Here is a 20,255-nt window from a genome sequence, read left to right as displayed (position 1 = left end):
GCCCGCGGTGATTACGATTATGCGCCCAAGTGGGTCAGATAGCCTAACTAGGTCGCAATTTCACTGACCATGGCGTTATTAGGTACCCACCTGCGAGATTCTTGTACGTGTTTTTCGCGCGTACTCAGCAATCGCGGCTCTGGATGACGTTGTTCTGCCGCGGAATGGTACGTGAGCTTGGCTCCACTTGATTATCTGTCGTCGCGCCAAACGTGTTATCTAATTAGAAAAATAATACGCGCTCACATATTCAACGTTTCACTATACGCAAAAAATGCCTCTTTGCATGTTGCCATAAGAATCAGACCGATATTATTTTGTCTCTTTCTACAGGGAGAGGAAAGTTTGGTCGGATAAAGCAATTTCTGGTGAAATATGAACGATTCAGAAATTCCGATAATTTGAAGTCATCAGAATTCAGTCTAGGTTATTAAGATTTTTAGTCAACTTTGGTTTTTATCAACAATTGTCATCTAAAACTTGTCTCATGTAAGATGTACTCAGATATTTTATTCGGAATTTCCAAATTTCGGAAGGCCCAAATTTCTCAGTTGAGTTATGAAATATATGACATTTTGATATTTGTCATCGCACGATTCAACTGAAAATTTCTCATCTAACTCTGAACTCGAATTTGAACGTCTTATTTAAGACTAGTTTCAAGTAATAACTGTTAATATGGGCCTCAAACAAAATTTTAATTACAAACAAAATTGCAATTTCAATCGAAATTTCTGAATTGTTTATATCACACCAGAAATTGGTTTATCTAACCAAACTCCTTCTTCATGAAAAATACAAATTTGCGCTTCATTTAGAGTGCTTCTTTTTACTTATTTTCGACTTCCTTTTTACATTCTTGTACAAATTTTATCAGCCGCCAAGGTGTAGGTGTGTGGGAATTTGTTAATTATTGATTATTTATCTCTTTATTTTTTTGTAATTTCCAGGCATATTAATATTTGATAAAATTCGCGCGAGAGTGCTGAGAACAGATTCGAGTATCAGCTACTAGTTATCTTACTCTATAAAAATAAGAATTTGTTTCGCACTTCCACGGACGAAAGATTTTCTATATCACTTTCAGTGCTTCTCGCACAGGTAATGCGATCGTTCAATCTTGCTGAAGTTATTTTTGAAGCTACTATATATAGTACATATGCATCGTAGGCACGCGAGCTTTCATGGGGCTTGCTACGGAGCTTCTCTCTATCGCGATATACATATCGACCATTCCGACAATACCCACTTCCGTTATATCTCTCTTTCATTGCGAATACCCGTCACACGTATGCATATACGCGGTATGTAAAGCGTGTATTTACCCGGAAAAGAAAGCCGCGCGCGCTTGAAATTTTCCCATCGGCTTATCGGCGTCGGCGCGTCGCTATGGAAATTAGGTCGAAATTGGCCGGAATTCAATCCGGGAATTCAATTTGCGTCGTCTTTGTGCCCCACGGAGTCAATCCGATCGACGCAGACGGTAGACGTTTTCGAGATCTAATTTGCGTTTACAGGAGCCTATTTCCCGCGTCATGCGAGACGAACGCCTAAAAGGAGCCGAGCGTGTCTAAACTCCTGTCAGTCTCACGTATGACACAGGATCGCGCGTTCTCTCTCTATCTCTCTGTCTCTCTGTGTCTCTCTGTGTCTCTCTCTCGTCCCTCTCTCCGTCTCTCTGTGCGACGATAAAGCGATGCCTCTCTGCTGCGTTCCCTCGCGTCCGATTTGTTACAATTCCGTTGGCATCGCGTGTACACGGAGGTCCCTGGCTTCTGCCGGATTACATCCGACTCTGTACCCATTCCTTAACTAATTCGGCTTAATTCGGCTTGATTTCCCCTCGCGATCGGACAATTTATGGCCAATTCATGGATGGTGCAGGAATTCGTTAAAAATTAAATCGTGCTTTATGATCACCGACTGCCGGCGATTTGTATAATTTGATTACCGTCGCGCTGAAACCGAACGAAAATTAATGCGTGATTTCACAGAGCGTAAAATAAACGGTGCGTGTAGGTGTAGGCGGTTCGCTCTTATTAAGAATTATTTTGAATCGCGCGATCGCGTATGACCTTTGACAATCGCCACAGGATACGTTTTGTCATACAAAATATTATAAATTATAAACGTATTAATTACTACTAACAGAGACATACATTGTAATTTATAAACAAACTTCAAAGCTTATTATCGAAGTTAAATGTAAACTCACACTCACAAATGAAACGCGCATATCCAGATACGAAAATGTTTTCGCAAACGCACGCGTGCGTCTCTTTCAGGAATAATAAAGGAGATCGCTGGTAATTTGTACGACCGGTTGCAAGCGTCGGTTCCGATATGCAGGTGCGCCTCGTTGAAGCATAATAATATGATGTTTTATTTGCAGAATCTGCATTCAATATCGCGCGATTTGAATATCCGACGGTGGAGATACACGTGCGCGCGCTTGCATACATTTATATCTGAAATCCGTAGCAGTCTTCTGCTGGAATATTAAAGGCCGTCCGTGGCTTTTATTTTCTTGCTATCCGACGAGGATCACGAGGATTTTACCTTGTGACCGTGAACGCGAGTCGCAGAATTCCTTGAGCATTCTCGAAACGCAGAAGATCAGAGACTGCGTGTCTTAGCATACGAATCTAAGTAGTAGTCTTGCCCATGTCATTTATCTCCAATTATGTTATCGGCAATTATCAGTCATCAACAACGTAGTGATCAACAGCGCGATTTTAATAATTCCAATATTTCGAGATATTTCGTAAACTACATCGATACGCACATAAACATGTTTTCACGATAAAGCTTATCGCTTTATGTATCGTAATTCCTCTTATCTCTCGTATTTTTTTCCTTTAATATCGTTTAAAAAACACGCCTTCCATACAGAATCATTTCATTGATTTACCATGCTGATGTCCTCTAAAGTATACCTACATTCGTGCGCGCGTTATCGTAAATAAATTTTTGCAATTACCGCATAATGAACCACCAAGCGCGCATTAATCATTCACGTCGAGAAACAAGTAGAAATGAACTTTGATATATTTCGAGAGTAAACAAGATACGCGTCGCGAGCTGGTATTGGCTCAAACTCAGAACTGTTTATTATCAATTTCACTTTTCCGTGAGACTACTCGACTCGGAGAACTGTGCAGCAGTCCGACAGATAACAACTCGAGTGGGTCGATTGGAATTCCAGCCGCCTCTTGTGGACTCCCCTAAGTGTTTAGTTTCCACCATCCGGGACAAAAACGAGTCGAGCTCCGCGTGGATACTAACCATCCGGGCGTTATGACATTATCTACAGCGTGTTTTGGACTTATCGTACGACCTCTCATCTGTGAATTTTATCTTGCAACGACTCTGTGCTCTTACGTTATGTCGAAAACGACGATAAACTGACGCAATCCGCGTATCAATTTGTTTAAGGTCCAGACAGTTATACCGCTTGCGTAATGCCTCCTTTTTCCTCATAAGATAGTCTTAAAAGATGCTCTTTAGGAGAAGTTTTGCGATGCGGATAAAATTGATGACCGTCAAGAAATACGACTTTTCTAAATATATATATATATATACACAATTATGTACATTCACGTTTTGCACGTACGCCCATGGAATTTAATAAGTCTTATAACTCTGATAATGAACATAAAAGTGCCAATCTTGTATTTTAAGATGATATTGATAAAAAATTGGGAATATGAAATTCGCTTACTTGTTTTCATGAAAAAAACTTTACGCAATTTTAAACGTCGACGATTCCGTTTTTCACACAATCACTATATTGATTTCTTCAACGAAAAAATCACTGTTTTTCACGAATGGGAAAAGAAATAGTTCTCTGGGTGGATTGATAGTATTTTAACAACGGAATCATTATTTTGCCAATGTAAAAAATTTGGAGAGAACCTAAAGCGAATATACATAAATATGTATGCTAGGTGTCTGACAAGGTTGTGATCAACAATTCCCCTCCTAACTAAAGTCTTGAATTTATCGCGCGGAAAAGAAGTTTGGTTAAATTAAGTAAATTTCTGGGAAAAATATAAACGCACCGAAAATTCTGGCTGAAGTTACCAGAATTCTGTTCGAGTTAATCAGAAATCTTGTTACCTTGAACAGAATTCTAATAACGTCAAGTAGAATTTTTAAGTTTGTTCGTATTTCACACTGAGAAAAAAATGTTTGATTTTTGTAACTATAATCACATTCAGAAATAATTACTATAATATGGTTCTATATTATATTACTATAATATGATTACTATATTATGGTAAAAAAACCATTTTTAAAATTAAATTCTATTATAATATTAATGATAATAATCTCACATATATGCATATGCATATTGCTATTATTTTCGTACTAGGACAACCAAAAAATATGGCTGGAGCCAAAAATAACTATAATTTTAGTTAGGTCAACTATATTTTTTCTCAGTGCATTAAAAATTGGTTGATTTAACCAAACTTTTTTCCCTGTGGATATGAAGGGGTCAAACAAATATTTCCGATCTCTGTTTGATGTACTAACCTCGGGAAACTCCAAGCAATCAGAAATTTGGCGTGCATTTTTTGCATATGCGAAAAGCACACGCACAGAGAAACAGTAACCGAGAGAGAAAAAGAGAAAGAGGGAAAATCCTCTTGCGCCGAACACATGAAATTTTACGACGTCGTTCGATCGGTACGATTGGCCGATTCTGATTTCCATCGCGAGCCGGAAGCATCTGCGCCCGTCTGCGTTCGTCGCGCCTGTATTTTTCTCTTTTTTTTCGGGAAAATGTTCTGGCCAGCCGGCCGGGCTTTATGTCGCGCGATAAATCGCCCCGACAGAATGGCTGTTCCGGAAGTGCGTTGGAGCGCGCGAATAAATTCGTGCCATCCGTTCGCGCAATGGGTTTGATATGACCGCTTGTAAAGCAGCGATTAGAGAAATATCGTCGGGACTTTCGACGAATATCGCGTGGGGATATTCGCGGGGCTAAAGGACGTTACGAGCGCGACGACTTCGTGAAACAAATGAAACACGGAGTCGCGTTTAGCGATAAATGTGCGAGCTGTATCCCGTTTCAGCGAGCTGTACGCGTTTCAGCGCGATATTCTCCTTCGTTTCACAGTCTGTGGATGTGTATCGAGCTTTCTTGGGCCACGGTCAGGTCTTTAAACTTTTTACAATGCGCGCGTATCTGTGGAAACATTGACATTTGCGGCATATAACATCGTTGTCCCAGATACGATTCTTTTACGATTTATGCATCTTTTCGAATGGCATAAAATTTGGAGGAAACGATCCTGGCCGTATCGCGAAGAGACCATTGTCGTCGTGTAAACAAAGAAACGTGCCCAAACACTGTTTCATCGGGCAATGCTACCCGTTATATCCGTCCGGCGATATTCTCCGTGTCGATATTTACACACGTTGCCCGCGAGAAATCGTTATCCGAGAACGCACACGACAGTTCGAGAATGTATATAACAATCATGTTTACAGAGGGTGTCTGACATTTATTGACACATTCGTTGCGTGCAGGTAGAACTGAACAGAAAATTCCTCTGTCACTCCAAACAACCACGTAAAATTTTGTGTTATTAATCCAAGAAGATTGCCAAATAATCATGCGCGACATGATTATTTGCTATGTAGATTAGCTATGTGATGACGATTAACTATCTGCCGACGCATGTTTCTGTAAGAAATTTTGTGTTAAATCTAACACATGTCACACGTCCCAAATTGACTATTCTAATTTTTGTATTAATTTAACACGCAAATATATAAATAAATAACACAAACATTATGTTGAAAATTAACGTAGAAATTATTGCGTTATTTTAACGCTTAGAAATGATGAATATGATGAATATGATGAACTCTATATTAACGGATATGTTAAAAATTTAACAGAAAAATTTCTACACAAATCGATTTCAACACAAATACCAGATGTTTTTTTTATCATGTACATCAGGTCAAACTGCACAAGAAAGTCCTCTACCATTTTGCAAATGATCACATCGATTTTTGAGTTATTAATTAACACGGTCGTGATATTACAGTTTATTTGGAGAACTCTCTCCACAGTGCATTTCGTATTTTTTTCTTTTTTTACATAATTGTATAAAATAAGCTTAGTTTGGTAATGTAAAAAAAACGTAAAACAAATCTTACACGTTGTACACGGAGCGTACCAGGCTCTGTGAATTGTATCATGATGTGACTTGCCCTTTAATGCATTTTAATTCGACGTGGACCTCGCCCGGCAAAAATTTCAAATCGCGGAGTCGAAAACTGAAGGAACTTTGACGAATTCGAGCGCGGATGCAAAGCAGAAGGAAACCTTACTTCTCGCCGTTGATCTCCGATAAACTTCGATAGAATCTTAATCCGCGGTCGAGTTCAGCGAGCTGTTTAACGCGTTCGAGAACACAGAAGTTCGAAATAAATCGCACGTATCAACTCGGCTATCACCCCCGATCTCTGTTCTACTTGCACCGCGCCGCGTCGCGGCAGCAACATCGGCCGCTCTACTTTCGCAGCACGGCGTTACCCTTCGGTGAAAATGCGCGCGGGACGCGCAATATAATTTCCCTTCAAAAGAGATTTGAAATTCAATTAACTCGTCGTTCGCGGAAGATCGCCGCGGAAGCCCCTCGCGATTTACCTTTTTATCGTGGCGAAACTGCGCACCAGCAACTTTATCGTACTTTTGCAATCAGTTTCTACGGCGCGCCCAGCGTAAAAGTCTTACGATCAACAACTTTCCGACGAGAATCACCGATTCCTTGCTTTTCCCCTGTCTGTCCGTTCATCTATCTGGCGAGAGGGTTCGTCGGCGAAGATAAAAGTTAATCTCGCGAAATAACGTGAAAATGCAAATACGCGGAGCACGGTGGACAACGAACGACGGTCCCCTGTTCTCTCTCTCTCTCTCGCGCGCGCGCGCGCACGCGCTTTTTCTTTCTCTCTTCCTCGTTCTCTTCGCCGGCGGTTCCTTGGCGCGGTCGAAAATCTCCGCGACGGACCGCAGTTCGTTTAAAATGCAAATGGCCGCATTAATATTTGCCCTAAGTGCTCCGTTTCCGTTTCGTACGGGAAACTGGCAGCGAGGCGGCGCGGCACGACGCATGCAACCACGAGATTGGACGGCCACGTGTGTGCGTACGTGCATACGACGAGCGGGACGACGCTCGGATTAAATCGCGTAAATTTTAATTGTGCCGCTCTCTCCTCTCTCTAATGCTGGAGGGAAGCGACATTATGGAGTTACCTGCAGCGAGACTGCTGGAGAATATCTGCCCCGTGGGACAGATTCGTTACTTCTCTTTGTATAATATGCAAAGGGAATTACAAATCGAAAGTATAGAAGCGATCTGATGTTATTTTAGATACCAGTTTAGCTTGCGCTACCGAAAAAAAGTGGAGGAATAAATGGTATAGATACACATTTTCCTTCCGACGAATCTCTGCCTTTCTCTTTCTCTCTCTAAAGAGAGAGAAAGAGAGAAAAATCTCTTCTCTGGGGAAAATACGAATACTACATCATCGTCCCGAGCTTTCGATCGCACATATCCACCGAAATTACTTTCCCTCCTTTCCTCTCGTCATGTGTCTTCGCGTGACACTATCGTCCGCCGTGATAGCCACGCAAACGGCGGGCTGATTTCGGCTTCCGGCCAGGTGTGTGCTACCGGTCCACTATAAATCCTCGTGTATCTGCTTACTCATCCTCCTCGCATGCTCTCACTTATCTCACGCGACGCCGAAGCGTTAACGAAACCGCCGCGTTAACGAAGCCGCCGCGCCGGTCCCGAGAGGCAGGCCAAAAGGAGTGTCGGAAGTTTAATTAGGCGTAGGGACGACATCCGATCTTCTTCCGCGTCTGGCGGGAATGTTCATTTAACTTGAGCCATTTCCGAATTTCACGTGGAACCGCCACTGCCTCCGTCGTTGCTACTGCTGCTGCAGTAGCAGCAGCACCAGCATCAGCACTCTTCACCGTCTCCGTTGCCATTCTGTTTCCATGCGCGCGCTGAGAAGACGCCGGCCGTCGATCCGCTGCCTCGTCGGTGTCGCAGGAATCTCATTACGCCACTTAATTGCGTTCCGCGGAAATCCTTCTGCTGGCGAATGCGCTTCCGGACGGACCTCCTTCTCGATGCGATTTGCCGTTCGCTCTTCCGTGGGACGGCTGACGGCTGCGAAGAAGAGGTGCTTTCCGATCTTTCGTTTTCATCACGGGCTAGCGAGATACCGCCGAATGTCAAGGGTAAAATTCAAAAGTCCAAAAGCGAGAGGAATGAATGTTCTCTCGCGAATATTTGCGAAAATTTCGCGTGTTGCTCGTTGTACATATGTCCTTGGATATAACTCTGTTTTCTTTATTGCCACGATATTTAGAAGGAATTCGTTACATTAGGCGTATTACTCAAGAATTACGCATCAAGAATTCTTAGTTTCATGTCTTGCTGAATTGTTTGCTTTTTTAACTATGTTTTTTTAAATTAATTCTAAAAATTGTCGGATAAAAGAATTTTCACAGTTCAACGAAGTGTGTCGGGGAAAGAATATGAATATTTTAGAAAATATAGTCTTCTTCTCCGAGAAGGAAGATGAGAGTTATCAAGAGGCGAATTATGTATCGCTTAATTAACCGTGTAGAGTAATTAAGCCGTTGAATAGCCATCTCTCTTCATTCGTAATTTAAGATATCCTACAATTAATTTGCGAGTAAGATATTTTTTACTACGGTTCTTAAAACTTTGTGATACTAAGTGAATATTAAAGGGACGCTGCGCTGTCTCCGAGGAAATTCGCTCGATACCGTAATCCAATGTAAGCGACTGGCAACTCCTCGGGGATTGAGACAATTTTCGTTATCGCGCGTAGTTTTTAATCGCTTTACTAGCGCAGTAAACTGTCGACGTTATGCGTTTTTACCGGCGAGTTTTAGCCTTGCCCGACACCGCGCTTGAACTCTTAAATAAAAGTACGTATGCACACCGCGTTAAGATAAATTTACTCGGTTCTTAAAATTAGCTGTTACATTAATCCCCACAATCTCCCACGACAAATTGCCTTGCGTAAATCTATGCAGAATTAATCCGCGATGCATTATTTGCATGCTTCACTTTGAAAGTCTTGAAAATTTTATGCCTCGCGACAGTTCACCGAGAAGAACGAAATTACGGGACGATTATATTTCTTTTGTAAGTAGCAGTGAATAATAACTTTGTGCTGATGCGTCGTTTTCTATTCCGGGCGTATATTTAACGCCAGATCACACGCGCGTGAAGTATGCTTCAGTGACGGTTCTCTCTTTTATTTTTAATTCACTGTCGATTGACTTGCGACGATGCGATTCTGAAAAATGAGCTTACGTAAGTCCCCCTTTCCCTTCCGGTGGCGATGCCCTCATAACGCTCACGCGCGCGCGACAAGTTTATGCAGCGCGCGAGTTTTCGTCGAGTCCCAAGTGTCGTCAGGTGCTGCGACAACGGTGTATCTAATTAATAGGATTAATTAAGAACTTTGCGCTGGGCTCCGGCAAGTCGCCGTAACTTCGCGACGATTTTTCTTTAACCCCTTGTCCTACGACTCCTCGCGTACGCAATTATGTTACATGGGTTAGCTGCGTGCTCATCTCGGCATAGATACGCCAACACAGCGATAGCGAGAAACTCGCGAAGTGAATTCCAAATGAAGGCGAGATTGTATTCGCGAGGAATTCCCACGAAAATGGTTCGAATAATATTTCCGTACTTCTTTTTTATTTTTTTTCTTTATTTTTCTATTTACAATTTATCTTTTTAGAGACACACACACACACATCATATATATACATACATACATACATACATACATACATACATACATATATATATATATATATATATATATAGAGAGAGAGAGAGAGAGAGAGAGAGAGAGAGAGAGAGAGAGAGAGAGAGAGAGAGAGAGAGAGAGAGAGAGAGAGAGAGAGAGAGAGAGAGAGAGAGAGAGAGAGAGAGAGAGAGAGAGAGAGAGAGAGAGAGAGAGAGAGAGAGAGAGAGAGAGAGAGAGAGAGAGAGAGAGAGAGAGAGAGAGAGAGAGAGAGAGAGAGAGAGAGAGAGAGAGAGAGAGAGAGAGAGAGAGAGAGAGAGAGAGAGAGAGAGAGAGAGAGAGAGAGAGAGAGAGAGAGAGAGAGAGAGAGAGAGAGAGGCATTTATGTTTGTTCTAAGACATACCCTCTAAGGATTGTACATGTTACATATGAAGCTACATAAAATGTATGATTAATGTGAAAGAGTTACAAGAAATAATACTTAGTACGATATTTACAGTTTTGCAAATTTAAATTGATATATTTAACGCTTTAGTTCTATCTCTTAACGAGATAGTTAATTATTAATATAGAGATTTATTAGTGGAGTGAAATATTTTCTTTTCTTTTTTTTTTTAATTATGTATATATAGCGCATAATTATACCTAAGGAGACGTGCAAGCAAAAGAAAAAAGAAAAATGAAAAAATTCACATGGAAGAAGAGAAAACAAATAAAAAAGATATATAATAGAATAAGTGAGTCTTAACTTGGTGGGGAGACCTTATATACACCGTCGGACCACACAAATATTCGCCCACTTCACACACACCAAAGATACCCTGACACGAGGGTTAACGCAAATTGATAAAAAAATATCTGTTATTGATTTGTGGACGTTAATAGAAAGAGAAGGAAAGAGAGAACTTTACAAAAATATAATTATGCTTGGTAACGGCGCCACGTTGCGTAGATACAGGTAGCGCGAAAGTTGTTTTTCACAGGACGGGAATCGCTATTACGTCGGAATAAAGTGAGAAATATCGTGTCGCGATACTATCCTACTTCCGTCGCGTTCTTACTCCGACGATTGGATAGCAATTTGCCTCGTTTGCCCCGTATCTCGCACACCCCCGTCCATTCATCGCGCATTCATAGAGCAGCTCCCGGTCGCTCTAACATCGTTAGAGTCCGCCGTCCGTATAATTGGACCGTGGCGGCAATTTGCAGTCGTAAAGAAATTAAGACGCCGTCTGCTTTACGAGAGCGTGTTTACGCGCGACCGAGTCTCAAAGGTAATCGGCACCGGTGGAAAACGGGAAGCGGAAAAACGGAGGGAGAAGCACGTCTTCGTCGCCGTCGTCTTCGTCGTCGGGGACGCTCGATCTGCTACCAGGGCCGTTCATCACTAGTCGCCAGGCGCCCCTTAAACGTTTCCTCCGTGGGTTTTAAAACTTTTAGCGGCGACCGTGTCCGCGCCCTCCGAACCACATCCGCATCGATTGTTTTATGGCTGTCGAGGTCCCACGGGATTTGTTCCCGTCGCCATTCGGGGCATCTCGCGGCGCCCCTCACTCTTTCTCCCCCCACTCCAGTTCATTCGACCTCCCGCGGCACGAGGAAATATGCTCGCAAATACACGCCGCCGATATCCGATTCGAAATTCGGAATTGAAAGCGGACGAGGGGCCGCCTTTCCATTTGTGCTCCCGCCGCGGGATACAACCGCCACCTCAGTAAGAGAGAAAGAGAGAGAGAGAGATTTCCCATTTTCCTCTCAATCCGCCTTGGATGGCCGCTGGGATGAGAGGACTGTGTGTAATGAATTAGGGATGAATAACGGCACGGTTTGCAACCCTGTTGGGGTTGCGAACGTAATGGCCTGGATAATATCGCGTGATGAAAATGGAGATCGTCGCTGCGCACCGCGCTAAAAGAATCTCTGAAAAGCGGAGACAGAGTGTCGTAATTTTCGTAATTCAAGCGGATTCAAGCATAGCGAATAAATAACTCAATGGACAAAGCTGTCTCCGCAATTCGATGTTTAATTTACATTTCGCGAATAGTTCCTTGACACTTGTCGCGTTCCTCGTCTTTAAGATCTGTCTCAATAGCGGTTACTTGAAATTTACCTTAGGTACATTGAGAAAAAAATATCTAAAAATTATTAAATATTTATTTACTTGAAGGTACTTCAGTAACAGCATATTTATTTAAATTAAAATTTTTTTATTTAAACAGAATAATTTAAACAGTATTAGTTTTTGTGAAAAATAAAGTTTTTTTTTAAGGTTTAACTAAAGTTTTAAGAAAATGTACATTTTCTTATTTGAAACCTTTTACATTTTATATTAGTATAAATAAATACGCTGTTAGTACCCTTATCAAAAATAAATATTTACTAATTTTTATATATTTTTTTTTTTCACTGTATGAGACACTCAGATTTGAATTTAGAGTTAAATGTAAGCTCTTTAACTGAATCGTTATTCGAGAACGCACACGACAGTTCGAGAATGTACATAACAGTCATGTTTATAGAAGGTGTCTGACATTTATTGACACGTTATAAATATAATGTTACATGTATCATATGATTTATCTAAAAGAAAAACTTAAATCGGGTCTATTAATATGTGTCTCTGCTTTGGAATTTGCTCGATGGTTCCAATTCCAAGATATCGTTACATTAAACATCCGTCACGCTCGTGTGCACGTTACACACATGCACGAAGAGCCCGACACACCGTATCCGCGATGGAGAGAAAAGGTCTTTGAGCGTGTGAGAAAAGTGGCGGAAAACGCCGGGAACCACCGCGATCCGTTGAATCTTTGATCGGCTTCAATTACTCGCTCCCCGGCTGGACAATCAGACTTTCATTTTCGCCCACCTTATTAAATAACGAGTCGCGCCTCTCACGTCCCCCGAGCTTTTTATTATACTCGATATCTTCATTTCCGCGCCGCTTTATTGCTTCCCGCAGCCCCACCGTACGATAAACGCCTCGACGACGTCTCGTTTCTTCCGAGAGAAGCGATTCGTCCGCGAATGAGTCAGTTAGGTCTGCGATATCGCGATATTCGCGAGCTTTATGCTTTGCGTTAATTTCGTTTTAAGAAAAATATGAAACACATATAAAAATGAGACACATATTCTGTATAACATTTGACTCTTTATTTCTACACAGAGTACAATATACATGAAGAAAACGTTTGTGAAGATGGCACCACATTTAAAAAAAAATCAATTTATTATTATAGTTCTGATCGCATTCCAATAAGTTCTAGATAACAATTAGAAATAGTTCCGGCGAAATGAAGTAAAAAAACTAATTTTGAAGTTTGGAGGTGCTAAGTTCACAAAATGAGATCAGAAAAATGACAGTAACTTTTTAACGATTGCACCAAATGAATTTCATCATGAAAATTTTTTATAGAACTCTTGTGGTGCTATCCAGAACTCCAGTCGGAATGCTGGAATTATTAAAAAAAAATTTTACTCTTTTAAGACTTAGAAATTTTCACGAAACCGAATCTTTGAACGACTAGAACTTCTTTCTCATTAGTTTTAGCTCGAAGATTCATGAAGATAGAACTCATGGGGATGCTATCAGAACTCACAGCAGCGAGCATACCATTACAAGGTCACGGAGGGCTAACTTCACCATTCTGAAAATTCAAAACGCTATAAATTATTTCTGTCAACCGTAACGTTTAGAGTTAGGAGGACAATCGATAGAATAATTTAGGGAGGAAGAGGACTATCAGAACTAGCACTAAACAGATAACCTATAGGAAAAAATTTTGTTGGCAAAATTTAAAAAATTAGATCATTTTTCTTCTAAGCACCTGATGGTAACATTTTTTTTAATAATTCTGGCGTTCCGGAATTCTGGACTGGAATTCCGGACTGGAATTCTGATAGCACTCCGAAAAGTTCTATGAATTATTTTTATGAATCTTCCAACTGCAACCAATGAGAGAGAAGTTCTAGCCGTTCGAAGATTTGGTTTCGTGAAAATGTCTGTCTTTTGGGGGTGAAATTTTTTTTAACAATTCTAGCGTTCCGACCGGAGTTCTGGTAGCACCCCGAAGAGTTCTGTCGATTATCTTCATGAATCTTTGAGCTAAAACCAATGAGAGAGAAGTTCTAGTCGTTCAAAGATTCGGTTTCGTGAAAATTTCTAAGTCCTGAAAGGGTGAAATTTTTTTTAATAATTCCAGCGTTCCGACTGGAGTTCTGGATAGCACCACAAGAGTTCTATAAAAAATTCTAATGATGAAATTTGGTGCAATCGTTAAAAAGTTACTGTCATTTTTCTGATCTCATTTTGTGAACTTAGCACCTCCAAACTTCAAAATTAGTTTTTTTACTTTATTTCGCCGGAACTATTTCTAAATGTTATCTAGAACTCATTAGGGTGCAATCAGAATTATGATAATAAGTTGATTTTTAAAAAAATATGATGCCATCTTCACAGACGTATGAAGAAAATAGTTGTTTTTTTTAGATTTTTTTTCTTTATTGATTGAGTATCAGCGCAAAGTCTTGTTTTTCTATTTAGTTTTCTTTTTTTGTGTAAGTTTTTTCCAATGTTGTTAGATTTCTAGAAGTGCAAGAATAGACTGTCGATAAAGTCAGTGATAAATCTCGTTAGAATTTTGTGTTTCACTGTAAATATAGAACATTTTTCGATAGCATTTTTCGATATTTTAATTTCTAAAATACATTGTGAGATAAAAAATATTTAAAAAAATAAAATATTTATACGGTGAATACTAATAATACATATCTATTTGCGCTACATGCATATTTTTCCATTGAGAAAATATTTCTTTAATATTTCTTTAATAAAAAAATTTTCATTTTGATTAAATTGTTGCCTCTCATGAAAGCAATTGTTTATTCTGTTTATTCTAAAAAAATTTAGAGTTGAATAAACATGTTGTTATTAAGGTAAACGTCCCAGTGGTCGAACATACATGTCCCAATGATTGATATTGGTTTGTATTTTTCTTTGTTGAAATGCTTTTCAATATACAAAACAATATAATAAATGAAAAGAAATATTTAGTTACTTTGTGATTTTGTTTCATTTATTGATAAGCATCTTAACAAACACAAGTATATTATTAGTAATTCAATTATCAATACACATTCAATCACTAGGACGTTTACGTTACTTATCGAATAAATATCTTTTATTTTATTCTTATATTTTATATTTATTTCTCTTAAAATGTATAAGTATCATATATATGGGTAGTGGAAAGGATAGTCAATTGCAGAATGTCGATTATTCCTCGGTTTCCAAGATTCTGTAGCAATATTTACTGTAAAATCCTCTGTTGCGTGTACGGAGATCTAACAGTAGATACATTGTATGTGTATTGTACGATGCATTATTCGTTGTTTTGCACCACATGGCGAAGAGCGCTGCGATGCGCGACGGTATAACAAAGTCGTAGTCAGCTTCTTACTCGGTATCTCGAAGATATCCATTGTATCGACTCTCGTCAGGTAGTCGGTGATATTAGCGGCGGGATTCCTCTCTCAAAAGAAGCGAGACACGTCTCGGGCGAAAGCGCGTATCGCTCCGGATAACGCTAACTCCCGAGAAGACAGATATACGCGCGTGCAGTATCGGTACGCCATATCGCACACTACTACCACCACCACCGGCTCCCGCCTATTCCCGGCCATTATGCCAGCAAGGTTAAGCAGAATATATCCTCTCCTCCGCGCGGGTGATGGCGCATGGGTAAAGAAGCCGAAAGGGGGTGCAACAAAGCCGATATGGCAACCTCTTTGCAACCGTTCCATGGCGTTCGCCGCTGAATAAAGCAATATCGCGGGCTCTGTTCTGTCCGGACAAGGGCTTGTTATTACATCGGGAAATTGCCGGACTAGCCGTTCCTCCTTTTTCCTTGGTCTCCCTGTCGACCTCTCCGGGACTGAACCTGTACATCAACCCTGACGGCCATCTCCCGTTTTCCAAAGTTCATTTCGCGCTTCGTCCGGCCACTTCGCGCTAGCGTATGCATGGAAAAGCCATCAGTTTACCGTTTTCCTCGTCCCTCTGCACCTCTCTCTTTCTCTCTCTCTCTCTCTCTCTCTCTTTCTCTCTCTCTCTCTCTCTCTCTTGCCTGTTTCTGTCTGCCTTCCGATCGTGCCAACTACCCCACGTTTGTGTCGCGCCACGCACGAGTTGCCCGTCAGAGTAGATCGATCGGTATTATCGCGCGAAACGCGCATCGCGGGCTCGATAATTGTTTTTTAACTATCTCCTCTCTGTGCGCGAGCGTGTAATCGCTTCGCCTCACGCCGCGGCTTCTTTGTCGCCGTCGCTCCCATCTCTCGTTGGCGGGGGCTCGGTGGGAGGAAATTTTTTTTTCGTTTTTTCCTCTTCGCGGTGGATGATTGAAACTGCTAAATTGGTTATCGCGCGTCACGCGTGTGATGGCTGCGCGACGTTAACCGGGCGAGCGAGGCGCGTGTTATTCGCATTTGCTGAGTTTACCAACGTTTTCGTTTACAGGTCGACGAGAAAATGAACGGCGCGAATGAGCGTTTATGCAATGCGCAAACAGCGAATGGTAGAAACCTCGCAACAATAATGCACCGTTGATACTCGGCGAGTATATATATATATATATATATATATATATATATATATATATATATATATATAGAGAGAGAGAGAGAGAGAGAGAGAGAGTTGATCTTCGCCTAATTCCGTTTAACGCGACTGACGCCATGGTCGCGTTAAGTCGCGCTTTGCGAGGGGTTAATGTCGTTAACCACCCTCCCGTGTAGTTACGGAAGTTCCTGATGTGGAAATTCCCCCCGCAATTGACGGATTAATTGGTGACGCACATAATCAATCCTGAACTCGAGTTAATTGGCGCTCGCAACTTGCCGATATCGCCGATGAAGTTTTCGGCTCGTTACGGTCATTATTAATCGGTGACGCGTAACACGACTGCATTAATCTTTTTTAAAGTTCAGCGTACATGAGTGTGTATATTCACTTTTGAATTTTCTCCAAATATTTCCTATTGATGAAATAATGATTCCGTCGATAAAATATTATCAATTCATTTCAGATAGAATTATATTTTTTGTCTCAATCTTGTGAAATAAGGTAAACGTCCTAGTGATTGAACGTGTACCGATAATTGAATTATTAATAATATACTTGTGTTTGTTAAGATGCTTATCAATAAATGAAACAAAATCATAAAGTAACTAAATATTTCTTTTCATTTATTATATTGTTTTGTATATTGAAAAGCATTTCAACAAAGAAAAATACAAAACCAATGTGTCAATCATTGGGACATGTATGTTCGACCACTGTGACGTTTACCTTAGTAATCGTCAAATTTTCATAGGAACTTTTCTTAGAATTATTAAAAAGGAAGTCAGTATTCTCAATAATTTATAAATTTTCGTTAGATGATATTCCAATTTCGCACACACGTGATTTCCCCGTCGAAGAAATTGATATAATTGTTGACGCTCGAAGTTATGTAAATTTTTCACGCAAAAAAGCATTATATCTCGTTCAATTTTTTATTGATGTTATCTTAGTACAGAGTTGACGCTTTTTTATATGTTCATCATCATGAATTATGAAATTTATTAAATTCTAAACATACGTAATTACATGCAGAAAATTGTACTTCTTGACGGTTAATTGTATTTGAGCCTTTTCGTCAGGAACGTCTTTTGAAACTATTTCATGAAGAAAAAATTTTACTTGAAATTGATCGATGCTTAGGTCTTAGAGGATTAAAGTCACACGAGAAACGAAAGTGGGAACGTGTTGTTTGTACGTTAGCCGTTTCGCGACCGACTTCTTTCGGCTCTCCCTTTCCACCGTCCTGTGTCTACCGGCAATCATGACAAGTCATTATGCGTACGACGTATGATTACGTCGTTAGCGGCAACGTGTAATAAGGCTCTCCCGCCAAATGCGATCGGATGTCATTAAGGCGGTCAAATGGCCTGTCATTACACGCGTCACCCTGAGCGCGAATCTGCGAACGACGCGAAAGACGAAAGGTTCGCCGGCTCGTCTTCGCTCGTCGCTCCAGCTCCCGTCGACTTTCTAATCGTCCATCGCGAGGAAAAGACGCGAGAGCGAGGGAAAAGTCGCGCCGGAATAATATTCGCGAATTTGCCGGCGCTTGGAGTTTCACCGTAATTAAAGAAAAGCCGTGGTGGGGCGAACGATCGCGAGATAAAAGTCGATTCATCGATAAGTGCACCATCACGCGCGGCGAGATTGAGCGAGAAAGTTGGCGCGCTTTGACACAATGGTGTAAGTAGAATTTTTCGACTCGATAACCGATATGATAATGATGAGAGGCTACTCTCCTTCCGTGCTACAGTCGCGAAGAAAATTAGAGATAAGAGCGCGTTTAATTAATTAATGCCGCCGAGGTAGGTTTTATACAACGTGCCGAGAAGTTTCTCACTTCTCTCCGCGTCTGTCTCTCTCTTTCTCTGTCTTTCTCTTTCTGTATCTCTATCTCCCCATCTTCCTCCGTAGTGCTTGAACTTCTCTCATTTATCAGTCTCCATGAAAAGGAAAAGAAAAGTCATCAATTATTGACGGGAGAAAACTTCATTACGTATGCGTAAAATTTTTAATAGGCATCTAAACACCGACTCCTACCCCGCGCAGATATAGCTGTGTTACGGGAAAATTTTGAGAGCCTGTTCCTCGCGATGGATAGCCCCCCGCCTTTTGTAAAGTTGGGATTATAGTAAGGAAGAGGAGGGAAGAGTTCCGTCGAGATTTCTTGAAGAGTTCCGTTTACTTTGCCTTTTCAGTTTGCACATTCCATCTTGCATTTGCAAACGCGGCGCGGAATTACGGGGAGGACACGACGCGAAGTGAAAAACCGTGGAGGTCTCTTTACGGGAAATATGTTTTCGTCTCGAAACGAGCTTGTTCCATTTTTCGGTCTCTCTCTCTCTCTCTCTCTCTCTTTCTCTCTCTCGTACACGCGCGCGTGTGCGAGCACGTTGCTGAATAATCTATACTTCGTAATTGAACCTTGCGCAGTTCGTTGCGACGGATCTTTCGTTAGATAATTTATTATCTATTGTTTAAGCTCCCGTGCGCGTTAATTTCACGATGCAACGCGCAATTAGATCAACCATTTGGCGATGCAATGAGCGTGCAGCCGGTCGAAATTCAGCGAATGCCTTTACGTTACATCGTTTGAGCCAAATCCGAGGTGCGTGAGTCCCGAATCTCGGCGCGTGGTATTACGAGAATTCGACAGGCACGGCGGGAAGAGGTGGGTGGAGAGATGCCATGTACATAGGAAGACGTGTATATCGAGAGAGGGGGGGAGAGAGAGAGAGAGAGAGAGAGAGATCCGAGGGATACGTTCTCTGAGAACGTCGCCGAATGATCGGATTCCTGATATCGACGAGATGAAACGCCGGGGCGAATGTCTCCGAATTCGCTGCGATTCTGACGGCATCCCTGAGATTCAAGGCGAAGTTACACGACGAGTCCGATCTGATCTCTATCTTTCTCTTGTTCCTCTTCCCATTCAAAATCATTCAGATGCAAATATATCGAATGAGCTAATATGCAGATTAGGAAACCTGTCGTATCATTATAAATACATAACTATTCGACGTGGATCAGTATATATTTTATATACATATTTATAGCCTTCTTTTTTCACAAAGTACATTTTTTTCACGCCAGTTCTCGTTATACCGAGAAAAAATACTTGAAAATTTATTTGTGTGATACAAAGCTTATTTCTGTGAAAAAAATATATTTCTGCGAAATAAAATTTATTTCTGTGAAATCAATTTTTGTCTTACAAATAAATTTTCAAATATTTCTTTCTCAGTGTAATAAGAGTATATCATTCCTTGATGTTTTTTTCGTGAGTAATTTTTTTAAGAAAAAAAATATTATTAACATAATTTTCTCTTTTTCACTTTAAACGATTCATCCGACACGAGTGTAAGAACAGAACCGTGTAAATTCGACTTTAAAGTATCATCCGTCGTCTCTCTCGCCGTAACATCTTCCCCTCGCCATACGTATCCATATAAACCCGGAAACATATAGTTATTCTCTCAGGATATATCTCGGTTTTACGACTCTCGGGGCGATACGTTATACAAGGTGGCACCACGGGATGTTTATCTCCTTCGACGTTATTTCTCGGGCTTGCGTTACGGAGTCTTAACTATGCTCTTGTAATTTAGTAACGTACTAAGAACTATATTCCTTTGCCACGACGAACAAACAGAGTCTTCTTAAAGCGTGACCTTTTTCCTCGACGTCTTTGTTTACACTACGTTTTCCAGTGTAATAGAAAGATGTACTAATTAATTGTTTTATGCGTAGTGAAACTCTCTTCCGTAATCATAATTTATGGTTTGGATAATGTAGAGATGTGCA

General features: G+C 40.8%; 1 protein-coding gene across 1 annotated transcript in view; it reads left to right on the top strand.

Moving 5' to 3' along the window:
* Window positions 1–20,255, top strand: part of LOC116841807 (E3 ubiquitin-protein ligase MYLIP) — a 248,921-nt gene that overhangs the window by 6,315 nt on the left and 222,351 nt on the right. The gene's annotated exons all lie outside the window — the stretch shown is intronic.

Source organism: Odontomachus brunneus, unplaced genomic scaffold (assembly GCF_010583005.1).
Source record: "Odontomachus brunneus isolate Ranch 3 - 2012 unplaced genomic scaffold, Obru_v1 Obru_scaffold_018, whole genome shotgun sequence".
Lineage (NCBI taxonomy): Eukaryota > Metazoa > Arthropoda > Insecta > Hymenoptera > Formicidae > Odontomachus > Odontomachus brunneus.
Note: the sequence above shows the minus strand (reverse complement) of the source record. Positions and strands in the feature narration are given on the sequence as shown.